The 16,647-nt window shown below is 40.6% G+C and overlaps 1 protein-coding gene across 1 annotated transcript in view; it reads left to right on the top strand.

Moving 5' to 3' along the window:
• Positions 1 to 16,647, top strand: part of CACNA1F (calcium voltage-gated channel subunit alpha1 F) — a 4,101,209-nt gene that overhangs the window by 3,020,705 nt on the left and 1,063,857 nt on the right. The gene's annotated exons all lie outside the window — the stretch shown is intronic.

The following is a 16,647-nucleotide window of genomic DNA, read 5'->3' on the forward strand; positions in this document are numbered from 1 at the left end:
CTAAGGGTGCTGGAACACATTGTTATGTTTTACTGCTGTATGTTGTCTATGCTTACTGTGTTTTTTCATTGCTGATTTGCTTTCTTGGGCTGTACCTGAAAGCAGGCTGTGTTCACCATTCATAGTTATGGATGATTAAAATAAGTATGGAAAACATACAAACAAAGGTATAAAAGAACAAGTATTTTTTATTACTTAATCTGTACTGTTGTCCCAGTCAAGAGACGGCACTGATAATAAAATCAGGTTTTGGGTGATAATCTGAGAATAGTATTCTAAGTATATTTCGTTAGAGAGTCCCCACTTGTGTTTTTGTGCAGTAAAAGTCACATACCAGAAGGATAACAGCACCTATTACCACCCTCTTTTCCATTTTGTTTTTATTGCCATTACGTTCACTAAGCCATTTATATACTAAAGATCCAAAGCAGTTTATGCCACCTTTGGTGCATTTAGTTGAAAATGAAACATTTTGAGTTTCCTTATAACTGTGTGCAAGGACTTTTTTGGGGCACCGTAAATTTCAGGAAGAAGTGGCAAGGTAGTAACAAAAACAAAACAAAACAAAGAATGGTGTTGTACATTTGCAAACTGTGTGTGTTTGATAAATTATCCTTTACAAACTAAAATAAAAATTGGTGTTTCTTTCCAAGCTTTATAAACTTTGTATATTGGATACAATCATCCTTTATAATGATTTTTGTGAGGGACTAACTTAATAAAGCTTGGAGAAATATTGCACTAGTTTTTGTTTTGTATTTATTACAATATGGGATGGCAAGGACAACCCTAATTTCCAAGACAACATTGCAGTATTACAGTGTAGTGGAAGTAAAAACTAGATCTCACTAGGAAGCCAGCTGGTATATGTTCTGTATTAGACCTTAAATCACTGTTTAGGTTATCCAGTTGAAAGCTGCTGAACTCATTTGCTAACTTTTATGAATGGAATGAATAAGGAGGAACATGCAGCATTGGTATGACATGACAGAGAAGAAAGTCTGTTTTGATGTCAATATATGGTAACTATTAAGTTACGGTGTGGTAACTCTTTTACATTTAAAATATAGCTTGATCATCCTCTAGGCCTTTCTGGGAGTCCTTCCTGAAGCTAGTATATACTTTTAATTTCAGTTTATGATCATTTAGGCTGCATAAAGAACTATTTTGAATTTCCCTAAGTGAAGTGGAAGACCTTAACTGCAACAGTAGGCTGTTCCAGATGAAAGCTACTTAAACCTGAAGGTATTTTTTTGCTTAATATTTACAAAATATTCATGGTAAATAATCACCTTTGGTTCCTAGTACCCAAATTAAAATTGCCCATTTTTGAACTATACATGGCAAGGCTGTGATGATACAGGTTGAGTTACAGGCATGAATCCAAACTGTTGATGTCATTAATAACCTGTTTGCCTCAACTTTCCTGTAAAAAAAAAACAGAAAACTAAACATGCATATTCTGCATCACTGGACAGGAGTAGAAATGTTACTCAGGGTTTAGAGCAGGCTGTGGTCCCTTCTTATCAGGTGGCTCCTGCTAAAAGTAAAAGGAATTCCTGTTTTCCTGAAGATTTAAGAAACTGAATCTGAAGAAAACAGGTTCATAGGTTCATAGGTTCATACTAGGCTATCTGCCCTAGGACATTTATAAGCCTAGCCAGAGTGTGTTTGGTTTTCCCCACCCATTTTAAATTAATTTTGCTATGCCCTTTTTCGAGGTTAGTATACTGTGCCTCTGTCTAACAGTGACACAGAAGTGATACCCGGGGTAAACCTACGATCTCTCATCCACTCATCAAGAGTCCTCTTGAAGAGAGTCAGTGAGGGACTCTGCTTAACTCTGACTGGAATTTTATTTCAGAGTGAAGGGAGCCTCTGGGTTATGAATCTGTCCCTCCAGCATGTCCAGTTTATTTCAGTGCTGAGGTTCAAGTCTCTTGAGCACGTAGCTTGATAGGATTTGGATTTTCTGAGGTGCAGCATGTCCATTGGACATGGCTTTATATGTCAGGCACAGATCACCTCTGAGCAGGCGGTATGCCACTGAGTAGAGCTGGAGTTTCTTTAACCAGGCAGCATAGGGCATCTGTTTGAGCCCTTTGATCCTCTTGGTGAGGTACTTTTGGGGTCTTTCCAGTTGCTGCAGGTGTCTGGTAAGGTACATCCCAAAAGGGGCATTGTACTCAATTATGGGCCTGATGAGGGATGAGTAAAGAGGCACGATGACCTCTCCTAATCTAAATGTGAATCCCTTCATGATTAGGTGGGCTATATAAAATGTTTTTCTAACCACTTTGGCCACGTGGTTTTCAAATGAGAGATTGCTATCAACTTGGGTCCCCAGGTCCCTAATTACTTCTTCCGTACTTAATGGATTACCACCTATGTGGTAATTTGTGGGCACTTTGTTTTTGCCAAAGGGGATGACTATACACTTTTTGGCGTTTAGCTTGAGGCCATGGCTCTGGCACCAGTTGTCTGTTTCTATGAGGCCCTTTTGTAGGATGCTTGTGTAGGCTGGAGAGTTGATTATGGCGCCTAGTTTGCAGTCATCTGTGAACTTAGTCAGCCACAGTCCTTCCCTGTTGGCCTGTACCTCCGAAAAATATATACCGAACAAGAGAGGTCCCAGGACTGAGCCCTGTGGGACGCCACTTGTAACTGGTTTGGAGTCTGACATGGCTCCAGCAATTCTAACCATGTGGGTTCTGTCCTTGAGCCAGTTTGCAACCCATCTAGTGACATAGGGGTTTATATTTAAGCTGGTGAGCTTATCTATAATGCCCAAGTGGGGTATTGTATCGAAGGCTTTTGCGAGGTCCAGGTAGGCTGTGTGGACCACCTTCCCCTCGTCAATGGCCTTGGTGACTCTTTCAAAGAAGTCGACCAGGTTTAAGAGGCAGGATCTGCCCTTAACAAAGCTGAACTGGGTAGGATCCAGTGTCTGTAGGTCCCCAATATCTTTATTTATGAGGTCCATGATGATCCTTTCCATAACTTTGCAGACCAAGCTAGTCAGGCTTATGGGGCGATAGTTTCCAGGATCTGTTGAGGCACCACCTTTGTGGAGAGGGACCACCATTGATGTACGCCACTCTTTGGGTACATATCCTGTAGTAAGGCTGAGATTGAACAGTAGTTTTATGTGTGGGTTTAGCTCTTCTTGGAGTTCATGTAGGACGCAGCCCGGGACACCGTCTGGTCCCATTGATGCTGTGTTTTTTGCTTTGGAGAGGGCGGCTCTTACCTGAGCATCTGAGATGTCAGGGGGGCAGCACTCTGCTGGGATAGATATTTGCCCTTTTTGTGGGGGGGGGGGAGAAGTTTGCACTGAACCTGTCAGCTAGGATGTTGGCAATGTCTGTGGGTTCGGTGTATTTTTTGTCATTTTGGACTAATTCTGAGCATATCTGGGAATTCCCACCCAGGTTCCTAACATAACTAAAGAAAGCCTTGTGATTATCCTTATATAGGTTTTGCTTCTCAAGATTTCTGATTCAGAATGAGGGAAGACCCTCTCCCTCTCAGGGATTCTCTTTTTCTGAGACTGTTTCCTGAATGAGCCATTTTTTTCAGTGGGAGAACACTGAGATTTCTCGGCCCCTCAGAAAATACCATGAATTGTTGTAAATGGAATTCCTAGAAATTCATCCCGTTCCCCCCTGTGCTGTCAGCACTGGAGAATGTGTTTGTCACAGCCTGTGGTTTCCTTGATAGCCAGCTTTCTGCAGCTAAGAAAGCAGGCAGAATGTACAGAGATCTCCAGTCTTTCAAATGTTTATTCACTAATCCCAGACCTGATCCAGCAGCTATAGTTTTAGTTAATCTCATTGCTGCCAAAAATTTTGTTAATTCTAATCCTTCCCATTCTGACAAGGATGGGAAAACAGTTAATAAGTTTGGAGAAAAATGTGTAGGATTCTGCAACGTATGTTTTAGAATTTTGAATTGACAGGCTGATATGTTAAAGTTTATTCTGAATAATTGCGAAAGCATGATGAATGTTTTATCTGTAGTTCACTCCTGTGAGGAAAAATCTGCTTTGTGTGGTTTAGTTTCTTCTTTTTGTTAGGTCACTACTCAATGTTTAATGTAGATACTATATCCAGGACTGTTGCCACTGGTACTGTGTTGGAGAGGTTTGCCTGGCTACATTCTCAGAACCTCCCAGAAGATGTAAACAATTAGATTTTAAATTGTCCTGTAGATAGAGATTTAGTTTTGTACCCTTTGATGCAGAGGTTGCCACAAATGTGATAAGAGAGGTAAATTGATACAAGCAGTCTCTCAGATTTTTTAGCACTCCTTCTCCAAATTTTCCAAGGGATATTCTGCTCGTTGTCCAGTTTTGGCTGGAAACAGAATAAACAGTCTCAACAAAATGCTAGTAAGCTGACATTTAAAAACATTGACAAGGAGGTTCTTAAAAGAAACAGGAACCCCCAGAATAAAGGACAGTCAAATCAGAATGACTATGTAAACAACCTTGCCCCCCCCCCAACCCTGGCAGCCCCTTTATCCGTTCCAGAAAGTCTAAATCTCCATTTGTCTTTTTGGCAATTTATTGTTTCAGACAAATAGGTTTTTGAGACTGATTCAGCAGGGTTACAGATGGAAGTTGGGAGAAATTTCTCCCTTCAAGGGAATTATTCCACATCCATCATGTAGATCAAAGTATGTTTTTACCTTTAAGAGCCATTCCACTCTATGGGCACATGTATATAAGTACTGATCACATGCAAGCAAGAGTGCTGTTTTGAGTGAGCAGCTGAAGTGAAAGCCTGTATGTGAGTAGCAGTCATTTAGTTAATTTGTTTAATGTTCCAGTCATCTATCCTCATGTGTTTGTGTGTGATAAACTACTTAAGCAAACACCCAAGCCTCATTATCTTATTTGAATGCACAAGACGAACAATATGGTGTCAGAATGGGATCCAAAGTGAAACTTCTTCAAGACCATGAGGAGCACAGCTACAATTGAAGGAATATAGAGTATTGAATCATCCAAAGCTCAAACGACTTGCAAACAGGTCAGAAGGATAAATCCAGGTACTAAAACTCATTTAAATGATTTTTGTACTCAATGGATATAAAACAAAGCATTAAAACCATTCAAGACGACTTTCTAATTAAACAAAACATTCAAAACTATGATATATTGATAAAAAGTACTCGAAATGCTTACAAAAATGCTTGAAATAACTTCCGAATCATATAAAACGTATAAAAAGGAGAAAACAACCATATTTTTTCACTATGCGCTACTTTTTCATATTGACTAAAGCTATTCGAAATATCCAAGGTGTGCAAAGTGTTCACAAGTGTGTGCAGTATTACAGTACATTTATTTTGCAGAATACAGTCATTTTAAAGGGACTGTTGTGCAGTTGAATATTTTTTGAGTACCTGGGGTGTGCATTTGAATATAATTACAGAAGCATTTTGTTGGCATGGCAGAAGGATTTCGCAGACCTGTTCCAATTGTATTTGATAATAATGTTGCTGAAAACTGGAGAGTGTTTTAGCAAGAGTATGATATTTTCATTCAGGCTGCTTTTTCTGATAAAGGCACACATACAAAGGCATTTATTCTGCTCAATCTAGCTGGTTCAGAAGCCATTGAAAGTGAATGGTCATTTGTGTATGCCCCAGCTGTGTATGCAGGGGAGGGGGAAGATCACCATATTGTGGTACTGCTGAAACGCGGGAAGACCCTGGATGCTTAAAACATAAATTTAGAGAAATGTGTAACCCCCAAACAAATATTACAGTGGAAAGGCACATATTTTACACGAGATCAAAAGCCTGGGGAAACTTTTTCAGCATATATAACTGACTTGAGAAACAAGGTAAAATCATGCAGATTTGGTGATTTAAGAGATGAGTTGATAAAAGACAGACTTGTATGTGGTATTAAAGATGATGCAGTGAGAAAGATTTTGCTTCGAGGCAGTGATTTAACTTTGAATAAGATCATAGAGATTTCTCAGATATAGGAGCTCACAGAAAAGCACACAAATATGTTTACAAATGAGAAAAGCATGCTTGCAGTGCCTTCCAGTTTTAAGGTTGATAGTATGCAACTTGAGGTTAAAGGATACAGGCTTAAGAGCAGAGCCATGCCCTGGGCCTTCCTAGCAAAACCCAGAGCAGCTACAGTAAAACCTAAGGCACACTCAGTAAAGCAGAGGAGTGAGTCAGCAAATCTTGTGACAGGCCTCATAGTCAATTATCATGATTGTGGAGGTAATCACGAACCCAAATGATAGAAGTGCTTAACTATTGGTCAGCAGTGCCACACATGTAAAAAGTAGAATCATTTCTAAAGGTTCTGTAAATCAAAAGGGGCACATTCTTTTATTAAAAGAGAGTATTCAAAGAGCAAAGAGGCAAGTTGATCAACTAGAAAGCTGTGACCCTACTTTTTATGTAGATGGTGTGTCTGTGCTTGATGAAGCAGTCAATGTAGTAGATTTGTTGGCAAAGAATGAAGTATTTTGTACTGTTCTCATTAATGGGAGACCTGTAGAGCACAATGTTGATACTGGTTTAAAGTGCAATGTTATGTCAGCAGAAGTGTTTGGAAAGTAAAAGATGGCAAGAAGCTTGATCTGGCAAAATGTGTGTTTGCGGTGGTGAAGAAATTCAACCTGAAGGCTCGGTAGTGCTTTCATGTTATTCTTCTGGGAACAGCTATGACTTGCAATTTTACATAGTCAAGAGGCATGTGCAGTCATTGTTAGGCCTCTGAGACAGTTTGAAAATGGGGCTGCTTTCATTTAATCCAGAAGTCCATCATGTAAGCACATGTAACAATGAAATTTTCCCACAAAATGTTTTTTCTGACTATGCTGATCTTTTCGAAGACAAGTTGGGCAAACTCCCAGTTGTGTACTCCATGAAGTTAGACCACAAGGTAAGCCCAGTTATCAGACCAACATGGAAAGTTCTGGTAGCCATGAAAGACAGAGTCAAAGCTGAGCTAGACAGAATGGTGCATCTAGGAGTAATTTGTCCAATAAAAGAACCAACTGAATGGGTATTGTCAATAGTGGTAGCTCATAAGAAAAGCTCAGATGATATTAGAATATGTATTGATCCAAGATATTTGAACAAAGCACTAAAATGACCTCATTGTCCAATGCATACATTTGAGGAAGCTGCTGCTCTTATGCCAAATGCCACTGTTTTTTTCTGTCAAATGCAAAAAGTTCAGTTTGGCAAATTTTGCTTGACCAAAAATCTTCATTGCTAACCACTTTCAGTACTCCATTTGGCAGGTACAGATTTTTGAGAATGTCAAAATTCTGCCAGTGAAGTCTTTTAACATGTGATGGAACAAATTTTTTCTGGCTGTCCATGTGCTATTATAGTAGATTGTATTCTTGTAGGAGGCAGTGGTGAAGCTGAACATGATAGAAAACTCAGGAAAGTTCTGGAACATGCTCGTGAAGTGAATCTTAAGCTAAATCCTCAGAAATGCAAATTCAGGCTACAAGAAGTTACTTATGTGTGTCGTTTGTTTACTAGTTCAGACTTATGACCAGATCCTTCCAAGCAAACTGCAATTCTTGAGATGCCAGTTACAGAGAATGTCACGTCTTTACAGTGTTTTCTTGGCATGGTCAACTGTTTGGGCAAGTTTATTCCAGATTTGAGTGACCTTTCGGCACCACTAAGAGAGCTGACATGCAAAGATGTGACTTGGTCTTGGTTGGAGTAACACCAGAGAACATTTGGTGTCCTGAAAGAGAGAATTGCCAGTCCACCCACTTTGAGATGTTATGTTGTTCACAAATCTGTAACTCTTTCTTGTGATGCTTTGAAGTTTGGTCTTGGTGCAGTCATTCTTCAAGAGGGTGGACCAGTAGCCTATGCATCCAGAACTCTGACCCAAACTGATGTGCAGTATGCTCAAATAGAGAAAGAGCTATGGCCATTGTGTTTGCATGTTTGAAGTTCCATGATGATATTTATGGCCGACCTATTCAAATCGAGACTGGCAACCAACCTTTGGTTACTATTTTAAAAAAGCCAGTGCATGCAGCTCCTGCGATATTGCAACACATGGTGTTGAACTTGCAAAAGTACAATTTTGATTTGGTTTACACAAAAGGCAATCTTCTTTATCTTGCTGATACTTTATCCAGATCACCCAGAAAAACTACTGAACAGCATGAAAATGAGCACCCTGATTTTGAAGCCATGGAAGTGAGAAATTTTTCTTCCACACATCTTGATGAGCTTAGAACTCACACAGCTTCAAATCCAGTTGTTTTATCAGTTGAGGATGGTCATCAAAACAAGCTCATTTACCACTAGATATGCAGCAGTATTTTTCTTACAGAGACAAAATTTTGATGGAAGATGGTATCATCATGAAAGGTCCAAAAGTGATTGTTCCAAAATGCTTACAACAAAAGTATATTACAATCTTGCATCGTGGCCACCCAGGAGCTGATAAGGGCGAGAGGACTAGTGTTTTGGTCTTTTATGTCAAAAGATATTGAGAAAGACCTTTTAGCTTGTTCTGTTTGTAATGGTACTAAACTGCATCAACAAAAAGAACCACTTCAGCTAAGCCAGATTCCTGAACTACCTTGGTCGACAGTAGCTACAGATATTTTCGATTGGAATGGTCAACATTACTTGGTGTTAGTAGACTCATTCAAATTGGTTCAAGATTGACCTACTTCCCAATCTCATGTCAGAAGTTTAAAAGATTTGCTGAAATGTGGAATTTTGTTCATATTGCTAGTAGTCCTGAATACCCACAATCGAATGGCCTGGCTGAATGTGCAGTTCAAAGTGAAAAACAACTGTTGGAGAAGTGTAAACGAGACAGTACTGATGGTTTTCTTATTCTGCTTAATCTCAGAAACATTCCTCGCGACAATTTACTTGATTCACCTGCCCAGAGATTAATGTCAAGATAAACCAGAACCACACTACCAGTCAGTATGAATTTGTTGACTCCAAGTGTTAAAAACAACAGAGCAGTAAAAGCTCAACTCCTAAAGAAGCATTTGCCCCAAAAGTCCTACTATGATAGAAGGAGAAAGAGTGAGGATGCAGACAGCAAAAGGATTTGACCGAATAGGACTTGTGAAACATTTGTGTGTGGAACAGAGATCGTACATCATTGAGTCAAGGGATGGAATTCAGGCGGAATCGGAAACATTTACTACTAGTATCCGAGCCGGTGTTACAGCATCTTGCCTGTAATAGGGACTCTAATTCTCAGAGTGATTTATCCAATTTTCCTGTTTCAGAGAACATTTCATCATCTGTTTGTGTTCTTGAAAGTATCCCTGAAAATCCTGAAGAAGAACATTCCCCATTGACTGTCCCTATTGCTAAACCCAGTTCTAATTATTACATTACAAGGTCAGATCATATCTCAAGATCTAATCCTATGTGTATATCTGTATAATTTGCATGCTTATCCAATTGTCATTTTCATTGCAGAACAGAATAGTCAAAGAGGGAGGATGTAGATCAAAGTGTGTTTCTACCTTTAAGAGCCATTCCAGTTAATAGACACGTGCATATAAGTACTGAGCACATGCAAGCAAGAGTGCCATTTTGAGTGAGCAGCCGAAGTGAAAGCATTTATGTGTATAGCAGTCAGTCATTTAGTTAGTTTAAGTTTAATGTTTCAGTCATCCATCCTGATGTGTTTGTGTGTAATAAATTACTTAAACACCCAAGCCTCATCGTCTTATTTGAATGCACAAGATGAGTGACATACCAGACTAACCCCCTTGTTTTCCTTTTTGTCCAACAGCACACTCTATTTCAAGGGTAGTAGAAACAGTTCTTCCTTCCCAGTTGGGAAAAGGTTTTTATTGAAGAATGTTTTTGGTGCCAAAAAAATAAATAACATTCCAGGAAACCATTTCTGGACCTTTCTTTCCAAAACCTGTATGTGATAGTACCCATGTTCGCAATGCTTTCACTTCACAACCTGTTACTCTTCTTCCTCTTTTGAGTTTTTTGGTAACCTTAACTTGAAATGATTCATCCAGATTTCAGATAGTTCATAAGCTTATTTGTGCCTGAATCACATTATCAATTCTTTACCTTACCCTTAGGGCTATCCACTAATTCGAGAGTGTTGTCACCTGTCTAGTTCCTGTCATAGCCTTTTTTAGGCTGCAGGCTGTCCAGTTTTCCATATTTAAACAACTTGCTTATCTTTGCAGAATATTTTTCAAAGCGTCAAAATTACTCACTTGGGTGAGCAATCTCCTATGCAGCCTTGGATTCCAAGAGAAAATTCCAGTCTTTTTTGACTCCATCACACAGGATAGTATTCCTGGGATGTCTCCTAGACACCTCAGTACAAAGAGCTTTTCTTTGGTAGGAAAAAATGGGTCTATATTATCTCCTTGAAAGTTTAATACAGTGAACGGCATTTACAGCAAAAATGCTGTCCAACGAAGTATTAATAGTAAGATCACAGTACATGAAGATCAGAAAATTTGCCCTTTCCTGATGTTAGTATGATCTTGGAGTTGGCATATATAATTAGTGGGGGGGGGGGCAGCCCCCCCCCCACAATAACGAATTCGCTGAACGGCATTTTCGCTGTACTCAGCTTTTGAGGAGAAAATATGTCAATATTTATATCTAGTTCAATGGTTTTCCACTCAGACTTAGGTCACTTGGAGGGAATACCTCAGGAAACTGTGTCTCATGACATCTATGAATCTCATGATGCTGCTGGCAAGACTCCCCTTGAGACAGAGACAATGGTATCTGTAGTCTCTTTCAGTCCATTACCAACACCCATTATCTTCTCAGATTCCAGTTCTGGGATTTGTGAGAAAAGAAATCATGTGGTGGAAATATCCCTAAATCCAGGTCTTCCCTTTTCCCCTCCTGCTCCAAAGCAGTTAGTCACTACAGATTCCTCAGACTTTGCTTTGGGAGAAGTGTCAAGAGGAAAAAAAAATTAAGAGATCTAGGGCAGCAAAGCAGGTGCAAGCACATAGATGTGAAAAAAATGCTTGCTGTCATCAAGACATTCAGCTCTCTGAATCACCTCTGGACCCCAGGATCACTTCAAGTTGTTGCAGACAATACCATAGCATAGTAATGTATATAAACAATCAAAGGGATCCAGATCTTAAACCATCTGCAGACTAGCCATGTTAGCATGGGATATAGCTTTACAGCAGTGTCACTCTTCAAGAATCCTGCGTTCATTCAGAGCAAAATTGTGTGGCAGACAAGCTGAGCAGGACAAAAGCACACCCTTATGAATGGAAACTGGATCGGGGGTCTTGCATGAATTGATCCATCTGTGGGGAGTTCCTCAAGTAGACATTTTTGCCTCCTCTGTGAACAGTTAACTGGCAAAATTCTGCTCCAGGACTCCATGCAAGAAGGCCTGGAAGACAGAGGCCTTTGCTTTTTCTTGAACAGGAGTGCTCCTGTAAGCTTTTCCACCCTTTCCACTGATGTCCAGGGTACATATGAAGATTCAGACCAGAGGGAATTTCCCAAGATCATTTTGATGACTCCATTCTGACTCAGGCAACAGTGGTTTTCCCATCTTTTGGAGTTGGCCAGGGGCAGTTACCCCAAGCTTCCTCACAAACTGGATTTACTCACAAAAGAACAAGGCTGTTTGATACATCCCAACTGCAAATGAGTGACTGAGTAGATGACAGGATCTTAATACCTTTTAGGCATCTGTTTAGTGAGGTAAGAAAGCCTGCTACTAGGAAATCATATGTGAGCAAATTAGAAACATTTTCTAGCTGATGCCAACAACATAAACAGCACACATTCAGGGCTGTTGTTTCTCTGGTTTTACAGTATTTGCTCCATTACTTTCCTATGACCTGTCTTTTTTCTTTATCAAGGTTCATTTGCAGTCTATTTCAGCATGTCTGCCCTATGGATCCTCCTTTTTCAAGGCATTCTCATGTCAGAATGTTTTTGAAATGGGTATTGCATAAGAGACCACCAAGAAAACATGTGGCGCCTCCTTGGGATCTTAATGTTTTGTTAGAAACGCTAACACTTGCTCCACTTGAGCCAGCTAATCTGGCTGACTTGAGGTTCTTAACATGGAAAACAATTTTACTAATTGCTCTGACCACTGCAGGAGGAGTATACGAGTTACAAGCTCTTTTACGATGGGTCACCCTTGGCTCATGTTCCGCAGAGACAGGGTTTCGTGGAGAACTAATCCTTCTTTTGTGCTTAAAGTGATATCATAGTTTATTTTAAGCCAAGCTGTTCATCTCCCTGTGTTGTCCCCTGGACCCAAAAATGAGGGAGAAAGGATACTTCATAGCTTGGATATCCACAGATAAGGTACTATTTTGACAGAACAAAATCTTTCAGAATTTCTGAGTGGTTGTTCATTTTTGTGAACACAAGAAAAGGGAAAACCTGTTTTAAAACAGACTATTTCCAAGTGGTTGTCTGAGACTATTACCTTTTGTTATTCCTATGACAACAAAACTATTTCAGGCAGGGTCAAAGCACACTCTTCCAAGGCCTTGGGTTCATCTATGGCTTTTTGGAAAAGGTTGGACTGTGGAAGTATTCTACATGCAGCAGCTTGGTCTTGGGTGCATACATTTACAAAGTACTACAACCTAATTTATTTTCCAGATCTAGGTCAGGCTTTGCTAGGACCATTCTTTAGGGGTTCCTGGACCCTTCCCTATCCATCTTCCTAGCTGGTTTAAGCTGTTGAAATCTACCCTTATACATTAAGCTACAGCAACAGTGATCAGTATGAAGAACTTATTACAGTTGTGTAAGTAAATTTACCATAATGGTAGATAGTCACATAATCACTGCTGCAGTGACCATTCCTACCATCTGCCTCCTTTATTTTTGGTGTATTTTTTGTGCCAGAGTGTGGACATTTGTTTTTGTTGTTTCTAGTATTGTCCTTTCAGGGCTCAGCCTTCCTGTCTCAGTTGGCATGAAAGATCTGAAGGGCTTGTTGCCCAAATTTGTCTTTTAGTGAGCTCAGCTTGAACTGACTAATGGTTTGGGCAGGTATCCTGAAGTTTTATAAGCTGGCTGGCTTTTATATCCTAGGCAGGATATAATCCATATAACTAAGGCTACTGCAGCAGTGATCATTTGAACTAGATCGGGTGTTTCTCACTAGACTCAGGCTAAGTGAAAATATTTTTTATTATTACTCTGTTTCAACAATAGTTTTTGAATAAATATTGTTCTTGTAGTTAGTTATAGTGTTTTAGGTATCACCTTGTGGTGAATTGCTAGTTTTTTTCACTGTTGTGGTTGTTTGTGGTTGTCCATCACTTTTGTTCAGCCTACAGCTTCTCCCCATCCCGTTTTTACTAAAAGCTTCTGTTATCTTTGACGAACCCGTTTAAGTTAGAGAGTTCACCTTTTCCTTTCCTTGCCCATTTAAATTAGAGGGCTCCACTTCTGCTTAATCCCCTTCCAAGAGGTTTCGTCATTTAAGTTAGAGGCATCTCCTCTGGCTAGAGGAGATCGTCGTTTTTAGTTAGAGACCTCTTCTCTAGCCTCTTTCTCTCCCCTGTGTGAATAAATAAAAAAAAAAAAAAAAAAAAAGGTAGAGCAGTTATATAATTACCTTGTTCTTAGTGTGGTGCGTTTAATAGCTTGATAGTTTTTTGCTAGTCTTGTTACCACTATCATCTGTGCTCGCTGAGCCCTTCAAATCTTCCTTCACTAACACCCCTTTTGACGGCTTGTCCTTGTTCGGGCCTAAAGTTAAAGAGACTCTGACCAAGTGCGAACAAGAAGGCAAAACTCTGTCTGCTGTGGGAGTACATCTTTCCCTCCCTACCAGGCCTTACCCCAAAGGCCAGAAGGGTGGGAAAATGTGGTTCCGTAAATCTCAAAGAGCTTCACCAGATGCATGTGGTGAATTTTTCCCCAGAGGCAGAGGGGGAAATAACAGTGGAAGACGCCAACTTCATGGCAGAGGGGGCCTGCAAAATCAGGGCGACAGAAATACGTTCTCTGGCAGGCCCTTCCAGTGATCCTGAAAGGAGGCCTGCCTGTCCACCTGTGGAGGAAGTCAGGGGCAGACTATCACTGTACCCAAAAGCCTGGCTAGATATCACTCAAGACAAATGGGTACAGTCAGTAATATCCAGGGGATACAACATACTCTTCTCCACCCCACCCCCAAAAACAAGATCAGTCTCAGATATTCCACCCTGTCAAAGGAATCAAACAACTCTAGAGATACAAAAGTTGCTAAGAAAAAGAGTCATCCAAGAAGTCCCCGCAGACCAAATTGGATCTGGAACTTACTCAAGGTTCTTTTTAGTTCCAAAAAAACGGGACTGGAGACCCATCTTGGATCTCAGCAGGCTGAACAAGTTAATAAAAAAATCAAAGTTTCGGATGGTGATATTGCAATCTATACTTTCCTTTCTGGGAAAAGACCATTGGATGTGCTCGATCAATCTTCAGGATGCGTACTATCATATAAAAATGGACAGGCGATCCAGTAGACATCTATGCTTCTGGCTGGGAGCCAGTCATTACCAATTCCGAGTTGTGCCCTTTGGTCTCACTACAGTCCCCAGAGTGTTTACCAAATGCATGGCAGTAGTCACGGCTCACTTGAGGCGTCTAGGATTTTAGGTGTTTCCATAATTAGGTAAATGGCTTCTGACTGCCACCACCGAGGATCTACTAACCAAGGCAAGAGACACCACTGTTCATCTTTGCTCGGAAATGGGCATTACCATAAATTTTGAAAAATCTACCTTGTTGCCATCACAGCATATTACATTTATAGGAGCAGACTTAAACACAGAAGACATGGTAGCAAAATTGCCTCATGACAGGGTACAGACACTGCGACATCTAGTGTCCATCTTGCTCTCAAAAAAGAAAGTACAGGCAAAGTTGGTTCTAAAGGTCTTGGGCACTATGGCAGCTGCTATAAAATTAGTACCTCTGGCACATCTACATATGAGAGTCCTACAGTGGCTACTCTTCGCTCAAGGGTCCATGCAGGAGTTACCCATGTCCCACAAGATCTTCATTACAGACTCCTGCATGAAAAACATATGCTGGTGGCTTCAGTCCACCCAGGTAACTCTAGGCAGGCCATTCACTCTCCCTCAACCAGTAGCTACAGTGACCACAGACGCTTCCCAAATAGGGTGGGGGGCATTATCTGGTAAAGACCATCCAAGGAACTTGGCAGGAACATGAGTACCACTTGCACATCAGTGTTCTAGAGATGAGAGCGGTGCTTCTGGCATTGCAGGCATTCTAGAACTGTCTTCCACCAGGTACAACTGCAATTCAGACAACATGTCAGTGGTGTGGTATATCGACAAACAAGGCAGAGCCAGATCTTAGCCCCTGTGTCCAGAGACTAAAAGAGTATGGCAGTGAGCAATCTCTTCAAAACGTTTTCTGATTGCAGTGCATATTCCAGGGAAATCCAATGAGATAATGGACAAATTGAGCAGAGCAATTCTAATGCCTCATGAGTGGTCCCTAAAAACAGGAAATTGTGAACCAGATTTTTCACAAGTAGGGCCAGCCTTGCTGTGACCTGTTTGCCATGTCCATGAACACCAAATGCAGCAGCTAGCTTGCCCTAATTCCCCCACCGGGGGAGTCGCCAAAGGATGCACTCGTTCACTATTGGCCCCCAGGACTCCTTTATGCCTTTCCCCTGTTCCCTTTAATCCCCAAAGTTCTACAGAAGGCCAAATCATTGAGTTGAAGGTTAATACACTTCGCTCCATACTGACCTCATCAGATCTGGTTTCCTTTCCTGTGCCCCATCTCCGAGAAGAGCCGTAGATTCTGGACACGGTAGCAGATCTTCTGACTCATCAGTCAGGAACGCTCCATCCCTCTGTCCAGACCCTCAAACCGACAGCTTGGCTGCTCCATTTCCAATCTTAACCCAGCTTCCAGGCATATCCCTGCAGTGAGACATATTCTAATTTCAGCTCATAAGACAACAACTAGAAAGCTTTATGCTAGCAAATGGAAAAGATTTTCTTGTTGGGCTTCTAAGAATCACATAGACCCCTTCACAGCCCCCGTAAGTACAATTTTAGATTTCTTATCAGAAATTTTCAATGAAGGCACACAAGCAACTACCATATGAGTACAATTAGCCGCCATATCTAACTACCACATAGGAGACATGGGATCAAAGATAATGTCTAACAGATTATGCAAAGCTTTCCTGAGGGGTACATTCTTACTAAGGCCTCCAATAAGGGAACCACCAATTCCTTGGGACCTCAACTTGGTATTGTGCCTACTCTGATTCTCTCATCATACGAACCAGCTTCCTCTTGCCAACTAAAATTTCTAACCTGGAAAACAGCCTTTCTGGTAGCTATTACTTCAGCCTGGAGGGTTTTGGAACTTCAAGCTCTGTCCATATGCCCTCCCTACTTAGTTTTTCACAAAGACAGAGTCTCTCTTAGAACAAATCCTTCATTCCTTCCCAAAGTATGTTCTGAAACCAACTTAAATCAATCCATTGACCTGCCTGTTTTCTTTTCTAACTATGGCAACAAGGCAGAATATTCGCTACACCAATTGGACGTACACAGACAGTTACGGTTCTATTTGCATAGAACAAAGGAATTTAGAAAATCTGACCAGTTATTTGTTTCCTTC

Source organism: Protopterus annectens, chromosome 8.part0, assembly GCF_019279795.1.
Source record: "Protopterus annectens isolate FY-2018-M chromosome 8.part0, PAN1.0, whole genome shotgun sequence".
Taxonomy (NCBI): domain Eukaryota; kingdom Metazoa; phylum Chordata; order Ceratodontiformes; family Protopteridae; genus Protopterus; species Protopterus annectens.